Source organism: Panthera tigris, chromosome B1, assembly GCF_018350195.1.
Source record: "Panthera tigris isolate Pti1 chromosome B1, P.tigris_Pti1_mat1.1, whole genome shotgun sequence".
NCBI classification, from domain to species: Eukaryota; Metazoa; Chordata; class Mammalia; order Carnivora; family Felidae; genus Panthera; species Panthera tigris.
Window position 1 is genome coordinate 157,523,862 of NC_056663.1, and position 27,507 is coordinate 157,551,368.

The window sequence follows — 27,507 nt, forward strand, 5'->3', positions numbered from 1 at the left end:
ACAAGCATGAAAACTACAGACATCACAATGACTCTAAACCCATATCTTTCAATAATAACACTGAATATAAATGGACTAAATGCGCCAGCCAAAAGACATAGGGTATCAGAATGGATAAAAAAACAAGACCCATCTATTTGCTGTCTAGAAGAGACTCATTTTAGGCCTGAGGACACCTTCAGATTGAAAATGAGGGGATGGAGAACTATCTATCATGCTATTGGAAGTCAAAAGAAAGCTGGAGTAGCTATACTTATATCAGACAAACTAGACTTTAAAGGCTATAACAAGAGATGAAGAAGGGCATTATATAATAATTACAGGATCTATCCATCAGGAAGAGCTAACAGTTATAAATGTCTATGCGCCAAATACAGGAGCCCCCAAATATATAAAACAATTAATCACAAACATAAGCAACCTTATTCATAAGAATGTGGTCATTGCAGGGGACTTTAATACTCCACTGAAAACAATGGATAGATCATCTAGATACACGGTCAATAACGAAACAAGGGCCCTGAATGATACATTGGATCAGATGGACTTGACAGATATATTTAGAACTCTGCATCCCAAAGCAACAGAATATACTTTCTTCTCGAGTGCACATGGAACATTCTCCAAGATAGATCACATACTGGGTCACAAAACAGCCCTTAATAAGTATAAAAGAAGTGAGATCATACCATGCACACTTTCAGACCACAATGCTATGAAACTTGAAATCAACCACAGGAAAAAGTCTGGAAAACCTCGAAAAGCATGGAAGTTAAAGAACACCCTACTAAAGAATGAATGGGTCAACCAGGCAATTAGAGAAGAAATTAAAAAATATATGGAGGGGCGCCTGGGTGGCTCAGGCAGTTAAGCGGCCGACTTCGGCTCAGGTCATGATCTCACAGTTCGTGAGTTCGAGCCCAACATCAGGCTCTGTGCTGACAGCTCACAGCCTGGAGCCTGTTTCAGATTCTGTGTCTCCCTCTCTCCGACCCTCCCCCATTCATGCTCTGTCTCTCTCTGTCTCTAAAATAAATAAACGTTAAGAAAATATATATGGAAACAAATGAAAGTGAAAATACAACAATCCAAACGCTTTGGGATGCAGCGAAGGCAGTCCTGAGAGGAAAATACATTGCAATCCAGGCCTATCTCAAGAAACAAGAAAAATCCCAAATACAAAATCTAACAGCACACCTAAAGGAAATAGAAGCAGAACAGCAAAAACACCCCAAAGCCAGCAGAAGAAGAGCACTAATTAAGATCAGAGCAGAAATAAACAATATAGAATCTAAAAAAACTGTAGAGCAGATCAATGAAACCAAGACTTGGTTTTTTGAAAAAATAAACAAAATTGATAAACCTCTAGCCAGGCTTCTCAAAACGAAAAGGGAGATGACCCAAATAGATACAATCATGAATGAAAATGGAATTATTGCAACCAATTCCTCAGAAATACAAGCAATTATCAGGGAATACTATAAAAATTATATGCCAACAAACTGGACAGAAGAAATGGACAAATTCCTAAGCACCCACACACTTCCAAAACTCAAACAGGAAGAAATACAAAACTTGAACAGACCCACAACCAGCAAAGAAATTGATTCAGCTATCAAAAATCTCCCAACAAATAGGAATCCAGGATCAGATGGCTTCCCACGGGAGCTCTACCAGACGTTTAAAGCAGAGATAATACCTATCCTTCTCAACCTGTTCCAAAAAATTGAAAGGGAAGGAAAACTTCCAGACTAATTCTATGAAGCCAGTATTACTTTGATTCCTAAACCAGACAGAGATACAGCAAAAAAAGAGAACTATAGGCCAATATCCCTGATGAATATGGATGCAAAGATTCTCAATAAGATACTAGCAAATCGAATTCAACAGCATATAAAAAGAATTATTCACCATGATCAAGTGGGATTCATTCCTGGGATGCAGGGCTGGTTCAACATTCGCAAATCAATCAATGTGATACATCACATTAATCAAAGAAAAGATAAGAACCATATGATCCTGTCAATTGATGCAGAAAAAGCATTTGACAAAATTCAGCATCCTTTCTTAATAAAAACCCTCGAGAAAGTTGGGATAGAGGGAACATACTTAAACATCATAAAAGCCAATTAAGAAAAGTCCACAGCTAATATCATCCTCAGTGGGGAAAAACTGAGAGCTTTCCCCCTGAGATCAGGAACACGACAGGGATGTCCACTCTCACTGCTGTTGTTTAACATAGTGTTGGAAGTTCTAGCATCAGCAATCAGACAAGAGGAAATCAAAGGCATCAAAATTGGCAAAGATGAAGTCAATCTTTCACTTTTTGCAGATGACATGATATTACACATGGAAAATCCAATAGACTCCACCAAAAGTCTGCTAGAACGGATACATGAATTCAGCAAATTTGCAGGATACAAAACCAATGCACAGAAATCAGTTGCATTCTTATACACTAATAATGAAGCAACAGAAAGACAAATAAAGAAACTGATCCCATTCACAATTGCACCAAGAAGCATAAAATATCTAGGAATAAACCTAACCAAAGATGTAAAAGATCTGTATGCTGAAAACTATAGAAAGCTTATGAAGGAAATTGAAGAAGATATAAAGAAATGGAAAAACATTCCATGCTCATGGATTGGAAGAATAAATATTGTCAAAATGTCAATACTACCCAAAGCTATCTACACATTCAATGCAATCCCAATCAAAATTGCACCAGCATTCTTCTCGCAGCTAGAACAAGCAATCCTAAAATTCATATGGAACCACAAAAGGCCCCGAATAGCCAAAGTAATTTTGAAGAAGAAAACCAAAGCGGGAGGCATCACAATCCCAGACTTTAGCCTCTACTACAAAGCTGTAATCATCAAGACAGCATGGTATTGGCACAAAGACAGACACATACACCAATGGAATAGAACAGAAACCACAGAATTAGACCCACAAAAGTATGGCAAAGTAATCTTTGGGAAAGCAGGAAAGAATATCCAATGGAAAAAAGACAGTTTCTTTAACAAATGGTGCTGGGAGAACTGGACTGCAACCTGCAAAAGGATGAAACTAGACCACTTTCTTACACCATTCACAAAAATAAACTCAAAATGGATAAAATAAACTCAAAATGGATTCCTGTCTCCTGAATGTGAGACAGGAAACCATCAAAACCTTAGAGGAGAAAGCAGGAAAAAACCCTCTCTGACCTCACCCACAGCAATTTCTTACTTGACACATCTCCAAAGGCAAGGGAATTAAAAGCAAAAATGAACCATTAGGACCTCAAGAAGATAAAAAGCTTATGCACTGCAAAGGAAACAATCAACAAATCTAAAAGGCAACCAACAGAATGGGAAAAGATATTTGCAAATGACATATCGGACAAAGGGCTAGTATCTAAAATCTATAAAGAGCTCACTAAACTCCACACCCGAAAAACAAATAATCCAGTGAAGAAATGGGCAGAAAACATGAATAGACACTTCTCTAAAGAAGACATCCGGATGGCCAACAGACACATGAAAAGATGCTCAACGTTGCTCCTCATCAGGGAAATACAAATCAAAACCACACTCAGATACCACCTCACGCCAGTCAAAGTGGCTAAAATGAACAAATCAGGAGATTACAGAAGCTGGAGAGGATGTGGAGAAATGGGAACCCTCTTGCACTGTTGGTGGGAATGCAAACTGGTGCAGCCACTCTGCAAAACAGTGTGGAGGTTCCTCAAAAAATTAAAAATAGATATACCCTATGAACCAGCAATAGCACTGCTAGGAATTTACCTAAGGGATACAGGAGTGCTGATGCACAGGGGCACTTGTACCCCAATGTTTATAGCAGCACTTTCAACAATAGCCAAATTATGGAAAGAGCCTAAATGTCCACCAACTGATGAATGGATAAAGATATTGTGGTTTATATACAGAATGGAATACTACGTGGCAATGAGAAAGAATGAAATATGCCCTTTTGTAGCAACATGGATGGAATTGGAGAGTGTCATGCTAAGTGAAATAAGTCATAAAGAGAAAGACAGATACCATATGTTTTCACTCTTATGTGGATCCTGAGAAACTTAACAGAAGGCCATGGGGGAGGGGAAGAAAAAAAAAGGTTAGATAGGGAGGGAGCCAAAACATAAGAGACTCTTAAAAACTGAGAACAAACTGAGGGTTGATGGGAGGTGGGACGGAGGGGAGGGTGGGTGATGGGTATTGAGGAGGGCACCTTTTGGGATGAGCACTGGGTGTTGTATGGAAACCAATTTGACAATAAATTTCATATTTAAAAATAAATAATAAATAATTAAATTAAATTAAAAAAAAGAAGGTTGAATTCTTTTAACCCACATTTACCCAGAGATCTCATATTAAAAAAATATATATATCTAAGAAAAAAATAATGGAAATTCTCTATAAATTTCCAGAGAGAAAAATAGCAACCCATTATAAGGAAATAAGAATCACAATAAACTTTAGATTTCTCACAGCCTCTCTGGAAGCGAAATGACAATACATTCCCTCAATAGAGAATGAGCAAAATGAGATGCAGAAAGCTTACTTCCCATGCATCTTTTCTGAAAAAAAATAATTAACATATACTTCAAGAAAGAAAAGTCACCCAAGAAAGGGTCAGACATGGGCTTCAGAAATGAGTAGCTAAGACCTTCCCAGAGTAGTAACCATTTGGCACACCTAAGGAGGAGTCACTATTTATCAGAGCATTCACGAAACCATTACAGATTGACCTTACTGATTTGGAAAAGGCATTTGGTCCTGGGACAAAACAGCAAAATGTAAGCAGAATATCCAAGAGAAAATACCGAGCTCTAAAGGAGGAAGAGAGTGCAAAGCAAACTAACATATGAGATAATTTTGAATGATTAATATAGTGTAAAAAGAGCATGCTTTGAAGCCTTGGGGTTTTCCCCCTTTTACTCACAAAAATTCAGTGACATGGAGCCACCACTCCTCAGAGAATCTATCTGGTTCTGAAAAAAATTATATTAACATAATTTTAGTATGACAGAGACTACATCTCAGCTTTAAGTTTTCAGGGTCAACCTATAGGGAAATCATGGAAATCTGTAACATTACAGACCTGTAATCATGGAAGTGTGTAATATTACAGAATGCAAATTTTTTACAATGGAAAGGAGTACTAACAGATATGCAAGGTAAAGAAAGAAATGAGGGAAGAAGGCTGTTAAGAGATTTTGAGGTTGATGGATCAAGTAATAGAGTTTTAAGTATATTATTTAAAATCATATAAATAATCAATAGAACCAATATTTATTATAAAACATGGAAGATAAGAGGAGGAGGGAGTTTAATTGAAGTTAATCCTTAATAAATGGAATCAGATAATGCTTACAGTTGATGAATCAGGAAAATCTGGCATAAGCCTACAATTAATTTATTTTTTTTAATATGAAATTTATTGTCAAATTGGTTTCCATACAACACCCAGTGCTCATCCCAACAGGTGCCCTCCTCAATGCCCATCACCCACTTTCCCTCCCTCCCACCCCCCATCATCCCTCAGTTAATTCTCAGTTGTTAAGAGTCTCTTATGGTTTGGCTCCCTTCCTCTCTCACTTTTTTTTTTCCTTCCCCTCCCCCATGGTCTTTTGTTAAGTTTCTCAGGATCCACCTAAGAATGAAAACATATGGTATCTGTCTTTCTCTGTATGACTTATTTCACTTAGCATAACAGTCTCCAGTTCCATCCACGTTACATATCAGACAAAGGGCTAGTATCCAAAATCTGTAAAGAGCTCACCAAACTCCACACCCGCAAAAACAAATAATCCAGTGAAGAAATGGGCAGAAAACATGAATAGACACTTCTCTAAAGAAGACATCCAGATGCCTAACAGGCACATGAAAAGATGCTCAGTGTTACTCCTCATCAGGGATATACAAATCAAAACCACACTCAGATATCACCTCACGCCAGTCAGAGTGGCTAAAATGAACAAATCAGGAGACTATAGATGCTGGAAAGGATGTGAAGAAACAAGAACCCTCTTGCACTGTTGGTAGGATGCAAACTGGTACAGCCACTCAGGAAAACAGTGTGGAGGTTCCTCAGAAAATTAAACATAGATCTATCCTATGACCCAGCAATAGCACTGCTAGGAATTTACCCAAGGGGTACAGGAGTGCTGATGTATAGGGGCACTTGTACCCCAATGTTTATAGCAGCACTCTCAACAATAGCTAAATTATGGAAGCCTACAATTAATTTAATATAGATGACCAAAAGAACTAAAATCAGAAACAGTTTAAAATTGTATAACTAGAAATGGGAGACAGACATGTATCCTGGAGACAGACATTCAACTGTACCTCCTTCAGAAAGTATTGGAAATATATTTCCTTCACATGTCTTAATTTTACAATATAAAATACAAATGAATAGGTTTAGAGATTTTGTTTTCAAATATTTTTTCTAAAAGATGAAATAATTTCTTCTTGCCATATGACTCTCTTTTCAATAAATATAGGTTATATGGAAAAATTGTAATGGGGCCTAACTTTAAATTAATTGAAATACACCCTATTAAAAATTCGATTAATAAAGTATTTAGACTTTTAGTTTTATCTTTTGCATTTATAAAAATAAAATATAAATTATAAGAAATAAGCCATTAAAGGTGATGTTAGATATTGCAAAGGTAAATTCAATTTATAATGTGGGGTTCACTGTATATTTTAGTGTGGGTCTTTGGATTTTTTATTTTTTATCCATATCAATGTTAAGTGTAAATTTCAATTTTAAGTGATAATCATGAAACACATAAAAGCTTTTCGTCAAAAAAGAGAAGTGTCTTGGTTTGGAATGATTTTCAATAAGACTTTTAAAAATGATTTTTATTCTTAACCACAATATTTTCCCCAATCATTCTATCCTATCAACTATTATTTAAGTGTTTATGCCTTAATCAGAAATTCATTCTGATTAGGTATCAGCATGAATATTTTATCAGGTGGCTTGACAATTATCAGAATCTGTTGCGGGGGGGGGGGGGTGGGGAGGGCGGGGGGGAGGGGAGAAAGAGAGGGAAGAATTGGAAGAGGAAGTACATTATTATCTGTTTCAGTAATTGAATTCCAGAAGAGCCTGAGCTCAGGGACCATGAGTAAAACCTGACGTTTTTAGAAGGTCTTCCAAAACTGGTTGACCTCATATTGTTATTGCTTTGCTATTGCATTACACATTAGAAAATGTGAATAGGAGTCTTAGAAATGAACCTGAGTGTTATCTGACTTTCCATAAAATCTGTAGCATATTGGTAAAAATGTGGGCTCATTTGGACTGCTAACCCTATTGCTTACTGACTATATACTAATCTCTCTGTGTATCTCTACTCCTTCATCTATGAGATAAAGAATATTATAGCTTGGTGGCACTATGAGGAATAAATTGATGACACATAAAAAGCCCTTGAAACTGTGTCTAACTCAGTTGATGTTTACTATAATTATTATTTGCTCATCATAGGAACTCATACAAAGAGGATCCAGAAAGTATCCCTAGATTTTTACAACATTCTCTCCTCTATTCAGAGGATGGCTCTGTGTGACAGTCCTAGTCTCTATTCTTTCATGTTGTTGGACATACAGGAAGGATGTAGGGCATCACCTCATGGTTGTTGTAAATACCATTTTCATTTCCCACTATTTTCTATATGGAGGTCACAAGCGATTTTCATAAAATTTGTCTTTTATCACCTTTTTCATGAAAGTCATTAATGGAAGGATGGTGGAGGAATAGAGCTGGGGTACAGAAATGTGAGATGTGGTGAGTCTCAGAGTTTTAATGTTCACACCACCAGACAGGGAATCATAAAGTCCATTTATGGCTAGCCCTCCTGACAGCACATTATCTATGAACTAGGATGATTTTACTGACTTGCCTACAGCCTTTCTTTCTTAATTTTCTCTGATATTTTCATATCTGGTATCCTGGCTACAGCATTGGTGGAGAGAAGTGAGAAGTACATTGTTTTCCAAGTTACTTGCTGTATTTTGTTTCAGCTTTAGCCTTTCCCTTCCTCTACACTTTCATCAATTCACATGTACCCATACACACACATGCACATACACACACATATACACACACTTCAAAAACCACATATACTCATATAAGTACATACATCCACATGCTTATAGCCAGAAACTATACTAATCTTGTAAACTTGTATTAGTTTGCCATTGCTGCTGTAACAAATTATCACAAATGTAGTGTTTTTAAACAACAGAAATTTGTTATAGCTATAGAGACAAGAAGTCCAAAATCAATTTCATAGGGCTGAAATCAATATACTGTCAGAACTGTTCTCTTAAAGAGATTTTATGGGAGAATCTTTTCTTCCCTCTTCCTACTTCCAGCTTCTAGCTTCTGCTGGTATCTTTGGTTTATGGTTACATCAATCCAATCTCTGCCTCTGTGGTCACACTGCCTTCTCCTCTTCTTTCTGTAATCTTCTTCCTCCACTTTGTAAGGACACTGTGACTGCACTTAAGGTCTACCTTGATAATCCAGGATAATTTTCCCATCTCATAATCTCAAACTTAGATCTTCAAATTATTTCCTATATAAGGTGACATTTACAGGTTCCAGAAATTAGGACACAAAAATCTTATGCCCAACACATTTCTCCCTTTTTGGACCCTCTTGATAAGAATGGCTTCATTTTCTTCCTAATCACATAAACTAGAAGCTTCACTATGATCTTTATTTCTTTTTTCTCCTCTAACATTGACATCCCACCGTAAAACAAGCCCTTCTCCTTACCAGTGACTCTAAAATTTACAATATTCTCTCCATGTACACTACCACTGTTATAGAGATGTGCAGTTAGTCTCATCTGTATTATTTCAGTAACCAAATGAGTCTTTGCCTACAAGTCCTTCCTCTTTTGCTCATCTTCCATGTGGTTTCCAAAATGTTTTATAACAAATACGGTCATGTTCTTGCCCAACTTAAAAATCTGTCAGTGGAAAAAAAAATCTGTCTGTGGTACTTCACTCTTGGCAGAATGTATCTAAACTATGTTAATAAAACCATCATCCACTTCTTATCTCTATTTGCTACTTGACCATTAACTATGTATAGAATGTGTGCTTATACTATTGAGCATTTCTGCCATCTGGAGAACCCTTCTCCTTGGTGCATTGGACTTTCTTCTTCGTCTTTAGGGTCTACGTTGTCTATGTCCAACATTTCTTCTGTGATCCTTTTTCTAAATTGCTTAGGTAATATCTTTCAAATATTATTTAGCTCTTCATTTATCTTAACAGGGCATTGGCATTACTACTGAAATCTCAGAATTTTTATATATTATATATATTATTGTATATATTTATGGAATTTTGTTTTCCTAGTGCCAAGCAAAGCGTCACTATAGAATAGGAACTCAATAAACATTATGCGAATCAGTAAGGACATGCTGGGTGCTCAATAGCTATACATCATGAGACATGTACCCAAATATCCAACTCAACACACTGAACTTCAGAGCATAGAAAATGAACATAATTGCCATTTATATAAATACTAGGTTATGATAAAATAACAAATTCCACTAAAATATAAGTGGCTTTATAAAACAAATGGTATCTCTTATTTATGCAAAGTCTGATGAGGTTCAATAACTTTCCAGGGCAGTTTTTCACTAAGTGGTGTCTTGGGAGATCTGCCTAGTTTTTATATTATGATTTCTTCAATGCAAAGCAGGGCTTTTAGACACTGCAAAAGGAAAAGAAAAAGAAGGTTGCAGAAGGATTTTACACAGCCTCCTTCCTAAGTTGACATTCATATTTTCTACTCATGTCTATTGACCACAAGGAGTCATTTGGCTTACTCAACTAGACTAGAAATGACAGACTTTCATATGTTCAGATAGGAGAGGTCAATGACATAAGCCTGAAGTAACTATTATTCATGTCCTTTAATTAGCTTATGAAGAGTTCCAAATCAACATTCAGACTGTACCCTATTTATATATCACTCTCTTCTTTTTTCTCTTCAAAATAATTAGCTTCCCCTTATAGACAGGAATAGAAGTCAATAACAGGTACATCCACTACCCAATAAAATGGTTGAAAACAGTTATGGCTGGTAGGTCTTAATGTCATCATCATTTTTTTTTCACTCTAGCAAACCATTCTGCAATCTGAAAGTATATTCAAATAATTTTACATGTTTTAAACAAATGATTACTCAAGCAAACCATGTGTCCTATTAAATGACATTTTTGTTTCCTTTTTCTTTTGAAAAATTATCTCTCAACTGTAACTTTTATCCTATTATCTAATGAACATGAATTGGATTTTGTGTGTGTGTGGTTGATGCTAAATGATTTAACAAAAAAATCAAAACTCTAACTCTCTAGAATGTATTCAGAGGATTTCCTGGGCAAGATGACTAACTGAACCTATAACGTTTTAATGATACATTTAGTAAGATAAAGAATTTATGTGGTCTATGGATGCAATTCAGAACAGCTTCATATCAGCAATGCAGAATCTCATCTACCAGAACTCTTGCTAAAAGAACTTGACATATTTTCCACAGTCCTTAACAAGTAAGAAAGACGCCACTTGTTTTAAAATATCCAAGGGTACAGGACATAGGAAATATTTTCTCCAGCCTATTTTTTCTCCACATAATAATCTATAAACTTGAACAAGGATCTCATTCTCATTGTATTACACAAATAGGCTAGAAAAAAATGATCTATATGACATTTGGATATACTCTATTCCAACAAGAAACTTTCCTCCTGGATGTGTTACAAGTTGAACTCAGTCTAAATAAATGAATGATAAACTTCTATAAAGGCAAACAAACAACAAGAAAATAAAAATAAACATAAAATAGCAAGTGAACAAAACTCCATGTCCATAATGTTATTTTTTAAAAAGTAGTTTTCTACTATTTCTTCTACCAGACATTTTATTTTATTCATTCACATATGTATCCATTCAACAAAAATGTGTTAAACATTTAATCCATTTGGATTCCACAAAATGTGTGATTTAAAAGTAAGCGAGAGGGGCACCTGGGTGGCTCAGCCGGTTAAGCAGCCGACTTCGGCTCAGGTCATGATCTCGAGGTCCATGAGTTCAAGCCCCATGTCGGGCTCTGTGCTGACAGCTCAGAGCCTGGAGCCTGTTTCGGATTCTGTGTCTCCCTCTCTCTGACCCTCCCCTGTTCATGCTCTCTCTCTCCCTGTCTCAAAAATAAATAAACGTTAAAAAAAAGTGAGAAAAGATCTTGCTCTCAGGAGACCTTAGTCTTTTAGTATAGTAAAGGAGATTTTAGTATAGGAGATCTATGTTTTGAGTGTTTGTGTGTATCGCTCTTCTAGAACCTATGATATAGACACATGGAAAAGTATCTGCATACATGCAGAGTTCAGAGAAATTTTTAAAACAGGATGCCTGAGATGAAAACAAGTCTTAAAATGAAATCACATCTGAGAGAAAAGAGGTGCTGATGGTGTAAATGATCTAGTCCCAGATTGATAGATTTGTGGAAAAGACCTGGGAGAAAACCCCAGTACAGTCAGTGGCATGAAGCTTAGTGGCAAAGGAGAGAAATTCCAGAGAGAGTTATAGACAGAGGAAGTTGCTGTAATAAAAAAGTATCCCCCATTTCATTGTTTCTCCTTAGAGAAGACAGGTTATGAAATAGCAAATGTGATCTGTGATCACAAAACAGGTAGTAAATTAGCAAAGACACCAAAAAGTATACCTATTTATGAATAGATAGAAATACAAAATTAACAGTGAATCAGAATTTTCAAACTTGGTCTATAATTCTGGCATTATACAGGAAAGAGAGAGAGTAGATACTGGTATCTCCTATGCTTTCAATGATACCAAACAGATGCTAGGGAGCATTAGTTGCTGACTATTTATCTGTGGTATTTTTCTATTTTTCATTTTCTATTCCATGCCTCTTCTATTCCTCTTCTTCCATTACTCCATATATTAACCAATATTCATTGAGTGCTTGCCAGGTGCCAGGCACTGTTTGGGGCACAAAGGATAGATAGAGCAATGCCTAGAATTGACAAAGCCCTTCCCCTTATGTGGATTATATTCTAGGGAGGAGACAGATAATATACAAATACACAAGAAATATAGTAAGTCAAGTGTAAGTACAATGAATGAAAGCAAAGCAGAAAGGAGGAGGGCAGTGAGTATGAGAGTGGCAGTAGATTTTGCTGTTTTGTAGGAATACACAGTGAAAGGAATACACATTTGCACAAAACTAAAGGAAGTGATGGAGCAACCTGGAGAAGTCCCTGAAAGAAGTGAGTTAAAAAGTTATTTGGGTTTTCTGTGTTCACTGAACCAAACTACCAAGAGGGCAGAGTTCCTGGAGCTAAATGAACAAGGGGGCTGGTGGTGGGGATTGAGTATAGAGAAAAGTTCCTTTCACACAAGAAATACAGGAAGCGTTCTTAAAGGGCTACATATTCCATCTAGTTTTAATGAGTGAGGCAGAGCTCCACAGCAGAATTTTGAGCAGAACAGTGATATGAACTGATTGCTGTTTTTTTTAATCTCTTAGTTATTTATTTATGTGGAGAGTGGACTATCAAGGCAAGAGTGAAAACATGGAGGAGACATATTTGGAGGCAAACGTAATAACTCAGCTGAAAGAGAATGGTGGCTTAGACCAATGGTTACAATGGAATAATGGATTCTGGATTTTTTTTTTAATGTGAAACATGAGAATTTCTGCTAGATTTGTCATGGGGTTTTTAATATCCCCCTAATATCTTCTCTATTTGCACACATGTTCCATGTTCCCTCATTGAAATTCCTATTGCTTCAGTACATCTAATTTAAATTAGCAAGAAAGGAAAGGCTATTGTATATTATTGATAGTTTCCTTTCAACTGATTCAGGTGTACTTATGGTAAAAAAGAAACAGAACAAATATTAATTAGACTAATCTGAAATTCATAGGCTTTTGTGAAGTACATTAAAATGAAGTAGAATATTGTGATAATGTTGGGAGCATACTAAAATGAGGAGTGTAAGAGTCATTTGTACGAACAAGTCAATTAATAGACCAGTGTTTATAGGTCAGTTACAGAGGCCTCTATAATCATGTGCCATCACAAAATTTATAGTAAGACCTAACAAAATACATTAAAGAAAAGAGGTTAAGTGAATAGGCTTTAAAAAGATGGTCTGTGTTCTAATGCTGGCTCTGCAATTGCCTAGCTTTGTGACTTTAGCAAATAGCCCCCTTTATACATTTGTTTTCTCATCTAAAGAACTGAGGTGATGATAATAATGGCAATTACCTCATACAGCTGTTGTAAGAAGTCAATGAAGTAACAAATCACATTTATAATAGTGCCTGACAAATAATAAGTACTCATTAAATATAAGTAAGCATTCATTAAGTGATATTCACTGAGTGATTAAGTGACTTATTAATATATAGACACACACATACATATATACTAAACCTTCATTCCAAGTTTTAGATTATATTTTCTATTTTCTAAATATCTTTAATAACATGGTGATTTGTATAACAATGTATATGGCATTTTTTGGATGCTAATAAACAACTTACAAAAAGTTTAATCCCTAAAATTCCAAGAAACTAAATAGTATTACCACAATAATATTTGATGGCAAAACAAAGTCATTCAAAATTCTTTCCAGAAATAAAGCAATATGTACTCATCCAAACACTAATACTGTAAATATGCTCTTGTCCAGCACTGTTAGGTCCTACTAATAAAAACTTGAATCAAGTCTGTATCACTAACACAAATACTGTATTATTAGGATTTGAAATAGATTTACTTTGGGGCATCTAGGTGGCTCAGATGGTTAAATGTCTATCTCTTCATTTCAGCTCAGATCATGATCTCATGGTTCATGAGTTCCAACCCCGTGTCAGGTTCCATGCTGAGAGCGTGGAGCCTGCTTAAGGATTTTCTCTCTCTCTCTAGATATATATATATATGTATATATATATATATATATATATATATATACCCATTCCCTACTCTCACTCTATCAAAATAAATAAGTAAACTTTAAAAATATGCTTTAAATAGACTTTGGAATAAATTACTGTTATTTTGCGTTATACTATTTGAACACAATGACCATATCTCTTCTTTAAAAAAGAAAGAAAGAAAAGAAAGAAAGAAAGAAAAATAAAAGCTACCCAAAATCCCACAGAGTACAACCATAGCTATGAAATCAGAGTGAAATATATTTAAGGCTATTTCCTTGATTGTTTGAACATCACTTTAACATGCCAGTATAAAAACATTAGAAATTGTTTTGGAGTAGAAAAATCATCATTTTAGTGATCTGAAGTTGAATTTTGATGAACAACTTTCAGAATTAAGGACTATTGGTTTCTCTATCATAATCAATTTTAAATATAAAAGTGCTCTAATTTAATGGTTTAGATTATGGTGATTTTTTAATCCTTAGAAGCAGAATCTGCCTTCTATTTATGTAGATTACTCCCTCCTCCCCCATATCCTCACAACATTGGTGATTGAAGAATTAGGCCAATTGTTTGCACCTGTACATCATTTGCACCTGTATCCAGGAAAGGTGGCTTCAGTGGGAACCAGCTGGAATAATTCTAATGACTCGGGTACATAGGAAAACACTACCACTGGTATATTTTCATTGTCTTTTAAAAATTCTGTTGACATTTTTACCCCTGAACAGTGTTCATTATGGTTGCAAAAGTGTACCAGGCCATTTATTTTATAGCATAAGAGATTTATTCTACTTGAAAGGCGTTCATCAAAGCATTGTCTTTGGCAACTGAAAATATGTCATGCAGAATTGCACTCTGTTATCAAATGACATTAATCTAAGATCTGAGGTTACCCTGAGGTGAGGAAATAAATTGAAATTGGGAGTGTTGAACATGGCACATAGAATGATGCTCTACACTGAACTAATAATAAATCTATTTGGGACATCATTAGTCTTTTAAAATAGTGAACAGTTTTGTTGCCTTTAAAACAAGAGTCAGGGAATATTAGATATTTAACATATTTGATATTTTTGGAGCAAGAAAAAAAGGAGATGAAAAAACAGAAGCAAAAATAGATATTTTCTCCAAATTGCGTATCTTTAGAAATATTTCATGTTGTAAGAACTGTTCACTATATCTTTCATAAATGGCTAATTTAAGAGCAAGCCTAAAGTTATTACAGTTATATGGCAGGTCTAAATAACAATTATATTTATAATGGTTATAATACTTTTTCACCTATCGCATTTAAATATACACATAAGATGGGAAATAACTAAGAATGATATGGGCTTTTTGGTTTTATTATATCTATATTTTCTGTTAATTAGTCAATGAATTAGAAACACATTAAAATTAAGGTTGCTTGTTTAAATAGAGCTTGGCATATTTTTGAAAACATGGTTCAATCATCATTAAAATAGATTAAAAATATTCTTAGACTCAAACCCTGAGTTGAAAGTCACATCCCTATGATTTGTCACCTTTAATTATTTTTAACTCCTTAAGTGCTTTCACCCGCTAGTGTATATTATTTAGTCCTGCTTTGCTATGTTCATATGTTTCCCTCAAGTCTTATCTCTGAATTTCTTCTACTTAGCTCTGTTTGTTTAAAAATAAAAACTAATACATGCAAAATTTATTAGCCTCCCTTGGTTCCCTGGGAATCCTTACTAACAATAGAGTGTGGATGGGCCAGTGCAAAGCCCTTTACATGTATTCATTAAACAACATAGGACCTGAGCAAAGTAGGTTGTCATATTATCACAATTACTGAAAACTCTGCTTCTGTTCCAACACTTACTCAAATTCAAATTCTACTGATTAATAAAAACTACCCACAGGGCCCCTGGATGGCTCAGTCAGTTAAGTGTCTGACTTTTGATTTCTGATCAGGTCATGATCTCACCATTCGTGAAATTGGGCTCAGTGTTGGGGTTTCCTGCTGACCATGCAGAGCCTCCTTGGGATTCTCTCTTCCCCCCTCTCTCTGCTCCTCCCCGCACCACTCTCTCTGGCATGCGCACTCTCTCTCTCTTTCTCTCTCTGAAAATAAATAAACTTTAAAAAATAACAAAAAATAAAAACCACCCACAAAGTAAAGATAAAAAACAGCTTTCCACACATATCCATAATTGGTAAATATCAATTTCTAGAATTTCCAATTGGGATATTTTTACAATTATTGTGAAATTATGCTATTTGGAAGGAGGACAACAGAAAAACACAGAAATGAAGAAACAAGAATGAATGGAGAAATTATTAGATAGCAAACTCTAAAAATAAGTTTAAATTCACTGCAAAAGACATATATACATGTAATTTTCATATACATAAAAGTACATACATATGGCTAAAGGTACATATATATTTTACCAAATAAATAACATTTTTAATTTTATAAATTAATTTCATTTCCATTACTGTTTCATTTGAACATTGATTGACTTACATTTTTAATAATAAGCTATACTGAAAAGAATACAAATAAGCACTTTTAAAATGTATCCAAAATTCCAATGGCCCATTATTAGTTTGATTTTATCAATTAAAAAGATGTATTCATTAACTGCTTATTCAATCCAAGTATAACCTAAACTATAAAATATCTTTCCTAATCATGAGAATAATTAAAAAAGGTAACAAACTTATAAAATACACACACACACACACACACAGATTAATCTCCAAAAAATCTAGGGGTGCCTGGGTGGCTCAGTTGGTTAAGCGTCGTCTTCAGCTCAGGTCAAGAGCTCATGGTTTGTGAGTTCGAGCCCCACGTCGGGTTCTGTGCTGACAGCTCAGAGCCTGGAGCCTGCTTCAGATTCTGTGCCTCTCTCTCTCTCTGTCCCTCCCCTGCTCATGTTCTGTCTCTCTCTGTCTCAAAACTAAATAAAAACATTAAAAAAAAATTTTTTTTAATCTAGAAGTTGTAACTTGATTCTACATGCAATGGAAGACAGTGAGGAATTTTAAGAAGTTGAGTGTCATGTAATGTATTAAGTTTTTTTAAAAAAATCATTCTGGTTGTTTTATGTTAATATTAAATAACTTGATTGTACTATGACATATTTTTATCAACTATATTTAATACTAATGTTGCTTTCACTTTGTGCTTTCTATATTCCTTTTCTGTCTATTCCTGTCACAATAGCTGTTACTTCAATTCTAGGACAGTGTGATGAATTTATGGAGGCACTTCATGACCTTTAAAAGTCATGCTAGTCACATTTTCTAGGGATGCTTTACCTACAGTACCCCCAAAGTGGCCTGGCCATTAAGAAAAAAACAATTGGAACTAATCGGTAATGTGAAAAAGCCTGAAAGTAAGCCTGTAATGCTAGATTTCAAAAAATGAACAGGCTGAGAAATAGAGCACAGTAAGAAAGAGGTCTTGAGTGTTAAGTAAGCATACTTCAAAGTTAAAAGAAAATAATAGTAATAAGCATGTCTTTGATTATATAACCTTTTTTATGCTACATAAAGCTTTTGTATTAACTCATTTTATCCTGGCAACCTCTTTATGAGGTATTTTATCTCTATTTTAAAATCAGGGAAGGGAAGCAAAGAAGGCTAAGTGGCTGCCTGTCATAAGACTTATAAGTGACTGAGCAAGGTCTTGGACCTAGGTCATCTGATAACAACTCTAGGACTATTTCCATCTCTCCACATAGTGTTCCACAGCTAATACCTGGAAAATTAAATGTCTCAGATGGATGGGAGCTCTTCAGGAGCAATCTCAATTAGGGGTTGAAGGAAAGTTTATCATGATTACTTGTGAGATTTTTTTTAACCATTCACTAACACACACATACACACATACACTCAGAGACTCAACCAAATGCTATGTGCATGGACTATATTATCCCTAGTTTGGGGTATTGTCATCACGAGCCATTGGTATTGATGGAAATGACTATCAAAAGGTGTAAAGATGTTTAAGGACAGAAATAGTTGAAAATCAATGATCCAATAATTTCATTCTAAAAAATAATCTTGAGTAGTTTTTACCTGAAAGTAAGAAGAAATATGGTCAAGTAAATTAATATAAATGCCAAGCTGGTCACTGAGTAGATCAGGTATGAAATAAGCTTATGTAGAAAATGAACACAAGTCATATCAAAGGATAAAACAACAGAATTTTGTGGATCTAAGAGTGTCATAAAGATTTAGACTTAGAACACATTAAGACACATGAAATTAACTAGCAAAAAAAAGGAGATATTTAGCAAAGAAACAAAACTTCATTTTTAATTATAAAAGAAAATGTATTCATTATTTAAAAAGTTGGAAAAATACAAAGAACTACAGAAAAGAAATAAAATTTACCTAGAGATAAACACTACTAATATTATAGAATATTTTCTTATATTATATACTCATTGTTTAACTGTATTTATTGTTTTCAGAGAGGCTGAACATTTTTTATATGTTCATCATAAAAATTCATTGATACTTCCGTTAACATTAATAATAATTTGTACTGAGGTGCCTGGGTGGCTCAGTCAGTTAAGCGTCCAACTTCGGCTCAGGTCATGATCTGGCAATCTGTGAGTTCGAGGCCCGCGTCAGGCTCTGTGCTGAGCCTCCCTCTCTCTCTGACCCTCTCCCGTTCATGCTCTGTCTCAAAAATAAATACACGTTAAAAAAAATTAAAAAGAAATAATGATAATAATTTGTCCTGTGGACTTCCTCTCTACAGACATACTACTAAATGCTTTATGTGCATTATCTTATTTAATTCTTTTTTTATTGAAATCTAATATTATATTGAAATATATATATTGAATTACATATAACATTATATAAATTTAAGGTAAAATAATAGGTTTATTTGATTCATTTATATATTGCAATATGATCACCACTGTAGTGTTAGCTAACACCTCTGTCACATCAGATAGTTATCATTTAATGCTTTTAAATGACTCAGTGCCCTTTTTCTATTTTTAGAATAATAGTGCTTCTGGAAACTCTACTTGTCTCAGCTCATTTTAGCTTGCAATATAATCCTTTTTCTGGCATATCTAAAAGGATTTTTAATGCTAATATTAAAGAAAAATAATTAGAGGAAATTTGTATACATAATTAACATTTAGGGAGGAGTGTTAACAGATGACACAGAAAAAGCAGATAAGGGGCTCCTGGGTGGCTCAGTCAGTTAAGCCTCTGACTTCACCTCAAGTCATGATGTCACAGTCCGTGAGTTTGGGCCCTGTGTCAGGCTCTGTGCTGACAGCTCAGAGCCTGGAGACTGCTTCGGGTTCTGTGTCTCCCTGTCTCTCTGTCCCTCCCCTGCTCATGCTCTGTCTCTGTCTCAGAAGTAAATAAAAACATTAAAAAAAATTAAAGAAAAGCAGGGAAGAGGATAGGTGTGTTCTGTGAATCTTCAGGAAAATTATTGAACTTTGTTTATGTAAAAATATTTTAAAAGCTATAATTTAATATAAAATTATGAAGCCACTATTACTACTAATAGTATAATTTTTAGTTATTACTATTTAAAAGTCAGATTTCAGATTATTAAAGGAAAAAATATTCAGGCATTTAAAGTGGTCTAGTAACAGAATGAAAAATAACCTGGATTAACCCCTTTCGTTACTACAAGTGTCCACCGAAAATGTAATGAGTACTTATGTATATATTTACATAGATGTGTAAATATATGTATATATGTATGTGTATTTACATATATGTGTATAAGAGTGGAACCAATATATCATTGGTTCATTGAGTTAACTTTTACACTTTCATTGAGAGTCTACTCTGTGTAAGATCCTATGACAGATATTTGGTGGAAAACATTGATAATCAATATTACCTTGTAGTCTAATAGAGGTGATAAAATATACAACAAAAAATGTAATATTAAGCATGATCACAGTTTAGGATGGGGAAATATTCCTTTTAGATAACACAATCAAGTAAAGCTCTCTGAAGGGATTACCATTACAACTACTGATGAATCAGGTTTTAGACATGTTAGTGGGGAAGGCAGAGGTAGTACAGATGGAAGGATGGGAAAGAAATTACATAATTTAAGATAGGCAAATAAATACAGTAAACTAAATTCTAGAAGCAGCCATGGAAAGAAAAATAGGAGATTAAACCTCAATATAGGTTTAGTTCAACATATGAAGTTTGGGGAGTGAATAATATTTCACAAGAGATTGACATATTTGTATTATTTGAGATGTTTACTCTTGAAAGAAAATAGGAGAAATATTAGAAGGAAAATTTTGAATCAGCAAGCCCAAGAAAACTTTTTAAATTATTCAAGAGGCAGAGAATTTGTGTGGTAGCGATGGAAATAAAGCCAATGAGATGGTGTAAAAGCTGTTGTCTATGTAAATTAAGAACTCTTTGTACCTGAGTGACTAAATGGCGAGTGGTATGTAAAATAAGAAGGGAGGGTGCTGAGAATCTAAACATGTCAATGCTATTAACAAAAACAATATTAGAAAGAAAAGCAAACTTACAGGGGAATATATTGGTTTGATTTGGAGCACGTATGACACAGATTACAGGTAGCCTGTCCTTAGATATTTCAATAAAAATGGCAAGAATATGTAAGTAAATGTGCAAAAGCTATTTATTCCTTTGGAAAAAAGGTAGTGAGGGGTGTGGATAATTTTTGTCAATTGTGTTTAGTTCTGTGTTTCATCTTCTGTTGAAATAATTAACTTTACAATAAATATTTCCATCTATGTATGTTGATTATTCCTCACCATGTGCACACAATCATAAAATGTAGTACCCTGCATATTAAAATTTCTGGCATATTACCAATGACTAAAAGGAAAACTGTGAAAGAGAACTACCATGCTTATATATACATAATGTTTCAACAAAATAACTTAATCATAAATGAGCCAGTCCTATAATTAAAAACATGTATTTTTGAATTTGTAGTGAATTCAATCATATACTACAATTAAACAATGTCACAAATTTTTAAAGGCTTTCTCAACCAACATAAGGGGAGATATCTATCTTTTTCTAGGTCCTGAGTTAATTAGTCATTTGTTTTGATTGACAGAAATAAGCATTAATTACCATATTTTGTTTTCCTTGAGTGTGGTAGGTGGTCTCTTGGATGGTGCACAATGATCCTTGCCTCCTAATATTCACATGCATATCTGATACCAACCCCTTAAATGTAGGTTGGACATAGCAACTTTTAACAAATAAAATACAGAAAAAAAATAGATTATACCCCTTCTGAAATTAGATTACAAAAAGACTGTGATTTCCATGTGATTGTCTTCTCTTGCTCTGAGAAAAGCCAACTGCCATGTTGTAACCAAACCTATGGAGAATCCACTAAGCAAGAAACTAAAGGAGGTCTCTTGCCAATAACCAGTGAGGCACTGAAAATTTCAGTCCAAGAGCCCATGAGAAACTGAGTCTTTTCAAAAATGACTTGAGTGACCTTAGAAGTGAATCTTCTCTCATTCAAGTTTTCAGATGAGACCACAAACCCAGCTGACATCTTGATTGCAGCCTGCTGAGAGAGCTTGAGGCCAAGGCATCCAGCCAGTACATGCCTGATTCCTGACCCACAGGAAACTGAATTTAACATTTACTACTTTAGCTACTAGATTTGGGGATGATGTGTTTAACAGCAAAAGACAACTAACACATTGGGGAATGTTTAGAGTTGAGCTCCTTCTATTCTGTAAAACAAATATTTCATAAACCAAGCATGTAAATGTCATCCTGGAACTGAACGAAATAAAGAGATGTCATTATCTTCTACATCCACTGCATCTACACTGCATCTACATCCACTGTAACTTATATAAATTAGCTCTTGGGAATGGAACCAGTCAAGCCTTGCTATGTTATATAACAAGTACTAGTTTATCAAGACTTTTTCTCATAGAAAACATAGTCTGCTTCAGAAGATTGTCTGAGGATCTCTGAACACAATCAGATTTTTCAGAGGATCTGGAGAGATAAGACACATTTTACACTGTGGAAATTTCAGCAACATATACACAAGTATTATTCATTCTGTTTTTTAAAAGTCCTAAGCTATCTCTCCCCTTTTAGGTTTCAGACTCCTACTGTGTTATTTCAACTTCGTTTTCCTTCTTTGACCCACTCTGCTCATTTTCATCTTTTTCTTTTAGCCACCTTAAAATTATTCTTCATTTATTCTTAGAGCCAATTTGTTTTCATTACTTTCTTCATACAAATTTGTGCCTTCATTTTCTTATTCTCTACCCACAGGTTTCCTATAAATGTACTTTTTCAAAGGAGAAAATTTTCTTCCAGATGACTAATTGTAGTGACAAGTTGTTAAGATAATATTTCAGTTTTGCCCAGAACATTGGATTTGAGACATCAAACAAGTAACTTATCCGTTCATATTTTAGCAAAACTTGGTGATATAGGATAAAGTCATCCTCCAGTGAGAGGCCATCTTCAAGAGAGACTAATTTTTTTAGTTTAGCAATGGCCAAAGGAGATCTACTGAAGGTATGAAAAGACGCCCCCACCATTTTGTTTAAGAATATCCCGTTCACCATCAATTAGGATTTTTCTTCCCCAGTTTGACGGTAAAAATAAACTTCCTAAAAACAACTTAGAATGCCATTCCACAGTATAGTACCACTCAGAGGGTAAATCACTTCCAAATTGACACTGTAAATTTTATTGCAAGAAATAAAGAAACCTTTTGAATCTATGTGAGCCAGAGGGATGAACTCAAGCTAAGGTATTTTATAAAATATTGTGATAAAATCACCTTTTAAAAAAAAATAATTTTTGGCTTCTAGCCCAGAGGGAGTAACAGATCAGATTTTTCTCCTCTTTCATAAAACAACCAAAACTGTACAAAATATATAAAACAATAATTTGTGAGACACTGGACATCAAGAAACAAAGGACATAATCACTGAGACCAGGAAACAAACAAAGTGATTCTTGTGATTTCCCACAGCTTACTTCCTTGAAAGAGTTTCCAGCCAAAATACAGGCAAAGGGAACCCAAGCATAGCCCAGCAGATTAACTGAGTTCAAATGAAAGAGATGAGAGGCTGGGGAGACTGAGGCAACCAGGCTTTGCAGGATAGAGTACTGGAAAGAAAAAAACTTCAAGGTAAGAAAACTTCAGAGATCTGCAGAAAATTTTCCCTGGAGTATTTCTCTGAGTACTTATCATTGTATATGTATTAGGAACTGACCTGAGACTGGGAAAAGAACCACGTGAAAGGGCTAGTGGTAACAGTGTTCAGGACTCACATGAGGCCAGGTATAGTGCTTTCTCTCACCAGCAGAACAGGCAACCTAACTTCAAGTTTTATGGGACATTGAGAACATTCATAAAATAGCCTTCTCTAGTTAATGGGGAATAAATAGTCCTAGACTCACAATGCTCTGGTCCCACCTAATACATCTTAATAGGAAGACCTGAAAGGGTAAAATTGTTCCCAAGTAACTTTACTATGTCTGAGTACAATGCTTAAGAATATAGAAATACAGGGCTGCCTGGGTGGCTTAGTCGGTTGGGCGTCCAACTTCGGCTCAGGTCATGATCTTGCAGCCTGTGAGTTTGAGCCCCGCATTGGGCTCTGTGCTGACAGCTTAGAGCCTGGAGCCTGCTTCGGATTCTGTGTCTCCTTCTCTCTACGCGCCTCCCCCACTAGCACTCTGTGTGTGTCTCTCTCTCAAAAATAAACAAACATAAATAAAAAATTTTTTAAAAAGAGTATAGAAATACAAAAAATATTTAGCACAAAAATAGTTAAAATCCATGATGTCTTCAATCTAATAAATCACTAGATATTAAAAAAAAGTAGGGAAGTCTGATTCATAGTGATGAAATAAATCAGTCAATCTTAAACTAGATTGGATTGATAAAGATCTTAGAATTAGCAGAAAAGAATATTAAAACATTAATTATAACTATGTTGCATAAGTTCAAATGTTAAATACGTACGTAGAATATGTAAAAAAATGTCATCCAAATGGAAATTCTAGAGATGAAAACTACACTATTTGTCATAAAAAATACAGAGATGAGATAAAAGGGAAGATAGATAGTACAGAAGAAAGGATGAGTGAACTTGAAGATGAGCAATAGAGAGTAAAAATAAAATATAGAAATTAATAAAAATAAAGTATATAAAATTAAAAAAAGAGCAAAGAATAAGTGAACTGTGGGGAAACTCAAAGCTTCTCAATATACACAAAATAGAAGGCATTAAGAAGAGAACACAGAAGGGGCAAGATGACTGAACATTTCCCAAATTTGATTAAAGCTATAAATTTCTTGTAGGTCACTGAACTCCAAGCACAAGAAAAAGAAAGACAATTATAAAACAAGTGGTAAAGACAAAAGCTAAAATTCACTCAGTGTAAAAAAACAAGAGAGGAACAAAGATGACAGATTTCTTATTGGAAATAATACAAGTTACAGAAGTACAGCAATATCTTTAGATCACTGAAAGAAAAATTTAACCTAGAATATATACCAAGAGAACATATCTTTAAAAAAGGAAGGTGAAATAAGGAGTATTTCAAACATACACAAAGAATTCATCACCACATTTCAAGAAATATTTTAAAAGTTTATTCAAGAGGAGAAAAATTATACCAGATAGAAATATGGATCTACATACACAAAAATGAAGACCACAAAAAATAGTAAGGGTTTGGGTAAATGTGTAAGATATTTTCTTATTACTTAAAGCTCTTTTAAAGATAATTGACTGCTTAAACAAAAATATACATGTAGTACACAGTTTATAAAAAAATATGAAAATAAAATACATAAAACAGCAGCAGAAAGATCAGGAAGGGAGAAATGTAAATCTGTTACTACAGTATAAGGTTATATGATATTCATGAATGGTATAATATCACTTAAACTATGATAAGTGAAAAATGTACATTATAAACCATAAAGTAACCACAAAAATAATCAGTGATAGTTAATAAGCCAAAAAGGAAAGAAAATGAAATTGTAAAAAAAAATTAGCTAATCCAAAATAAGGAACAAAAAAGAGTAAGAAGGGAACAAATATAAAAAAGTTAGCAAGAAGATAGACTTCAACCCAATCATATAAATTATCAAAGTAAATATGAATGACCAAACACAAATAAAAATCAGAGATACATGCTTGCCCACTAGAAATAAAGTTCAAATATAAAACATAAATAGGATAAAAGTAAAAGATTGGAAAAACACATAATATGCTAACACTAATCAAAAGAAATCCAGAAAGGCTATAATATTATTAGACCAAATAGATTTCAGAACAAAGAATATTGCCAGGAATAAAGAAGGTTATTTCCACAATTACAGTTAGAAATTTCAATCATCCTTTTTCAATAATTAACACAAGTAGACATATTATCAGTAAGAATATGTAAGATTTGAATAAGATCATCAATCCAATTGTTTTACTTGACATTACTAGAACATTCTATCCAACAATAACAGAAAACACTTTATTTTCCATTACACACAGAATAAGCTATATTATTGGCCATAATACCACCAGTCTCAACTAATTTAAAAAGGTTCAAGTCATATGGTATATATTCTCTGAATACGAGGATTAAATTAGAAATCAGAAAATAATGATCTCTGGAAATTCCTCAGACACTGCTAAGTAATCCATGGATCAATGAAGGAATTAAAATGAAAATTAAAAAAATATTTTTAGTTGGATAAAAAAGAACACATGTCAAAATTTGTGGGATGACACAAAAGCAATGCTTAGAGAAAAATGTGTAGTGTTACATGCCTTTATAAATATCAAATCAATAACCTCAGCTTCTACCTTGAGAAACTAGAAAAAGAAGAACAAATTAAACACAAAGCAAGTAAGTGAAAGGAATAATTTTTAAAATGGAATTCAATGAAATAGAAACAACTACAAAAAGGAGAGAAAAATTAATAAAACCAAAATCTTACTAAAGAAGTTAAAAAGAATTAATAAACCTCTACCTAGACTGACCAGGGGGAAAACAAAGACACAAATTACAAATATTAGGAAGAGAGAGACATGTCTTTAATACAGGCTTCCCAGATATTGAAAGGATAATTGAGAAATGTTGTGAACAAATTAATGCAAAAAATTCAACAACATAGATGTCCCAGTTCATTAAGAAACAGAACCACAGTTTGCTCAAGAAAACAGATAATCTGAATAGGCTTATATCTATTGAAAATATTGAATTTGCAGATTAAAAACCTTCCAAAAAGGAAACTCCAGGTCCAGATGGTTTCACTAGTGAATGTGATCGAGTATTTAGAGAAAACTACAATACCAATACCACGCAAGCTATTTCAGAAAATTGAAAAGAAAGGAATACTTTAAAATTTATTCTATAAAGCAAGAAGTACTCTGATACCAGAAAGTAGAGAGATAAAAATAAAGGAAAACTACAGACCAATCTCTCATGAACAGAGATGCAAAAACACAAACAAAAAACATTATGACTAATTGGGATTTATCCTAGAAATGCAAGGTTATTTTAATATTTGAAAACCAATGCATGTATTTCCCCACATTAAAAACTGAAAGAGGAAAATGCTTAAAAACATGTCAAAGAAAGGTGTTTAACAAAGTCTAACATTTCTTCTTGATTGAAAAACAAATTAGCAAATGAGGAAGGAAACTGGTGAAAATGATCACAAAAACCTATAGTTAATATCACACAAAATGATGAAATATCAAATGCTTTCTCCTGAAGATCAGGAGCAACAACATAAAATTATGTGTATTTTCTTCAGTTCTAGTCAATATTATACAGAAAGTTATGACCAGTAAATTAAAGGAAAATAAGTAACAAAATAATCATAACAAAGACACCCAGTCAGGAAAAACAAAGTAAAAATGTCTTTATTCATGGACAAAATGATTTTCTATGTAGAAAATCCACTGGAATTTACTTAAAAATAAATAAATAGCTACTAGGATAAATAAGAGACTTTATCAAAGTTGCAGCATGCGTTAACATACAAAAATCAATTATGTTTTTATAAACTAGCAATGAATAGCTGACAACTAAAATTTTTAAAAACTATCATTTACAATAGCACCAAAAATATTAAACATTAAAGGGTAAGTTTGACAAAATGCAAATGTACTCAACGTTGAAAACTAAAAACACTAAAAACTAAAAACATACTTAGTCCATGGATTAGAAGACTTAATATAGTTAAGTTGTCAATTCTCCATAAATTAATCTTTAGATTTAATGCAGTCACAAAATCCCATCAGGATTTTTTTTATAGAAATTCACACACTGATTTTAAAATCTATATAAAAATGCTAAGGTAAATACCTAGAATAGGCAAAACAATTTTGAAAAAAAAGTTGGAATATTCACACTACTTGACTTCGAGCTTAACAATAAAACTACAGTAATCAAGACAGTGTGGATCCTGAACAATGTGGGGGTTAAGGGCAGTGATCCCCAAGC

The 27,507-nt window shown here is 34.0% G+C and overlaps 1 long non-coding RNA gene across 1 annotated transcript in view; it reads right to left on the minus strand.

Moving 5' to 3' along the window:
* LOC122237736 overlaps window positions 1–27,507 on the minus strand; it is a 317,012-nt gene that overhangs the window by 279,425 nt on the left and 10,080 nt on the right. The window contains exon 2 of the long non-coding RNA XR_006216358.1: window positions 4,951–4,999. This is a non-coding gene — a long non-coding RNA (uncharacterized LOC122237736). The remainder of the gene's footprint in view (window positions 1–4,950; window positions 5,000–27,507) is intronic.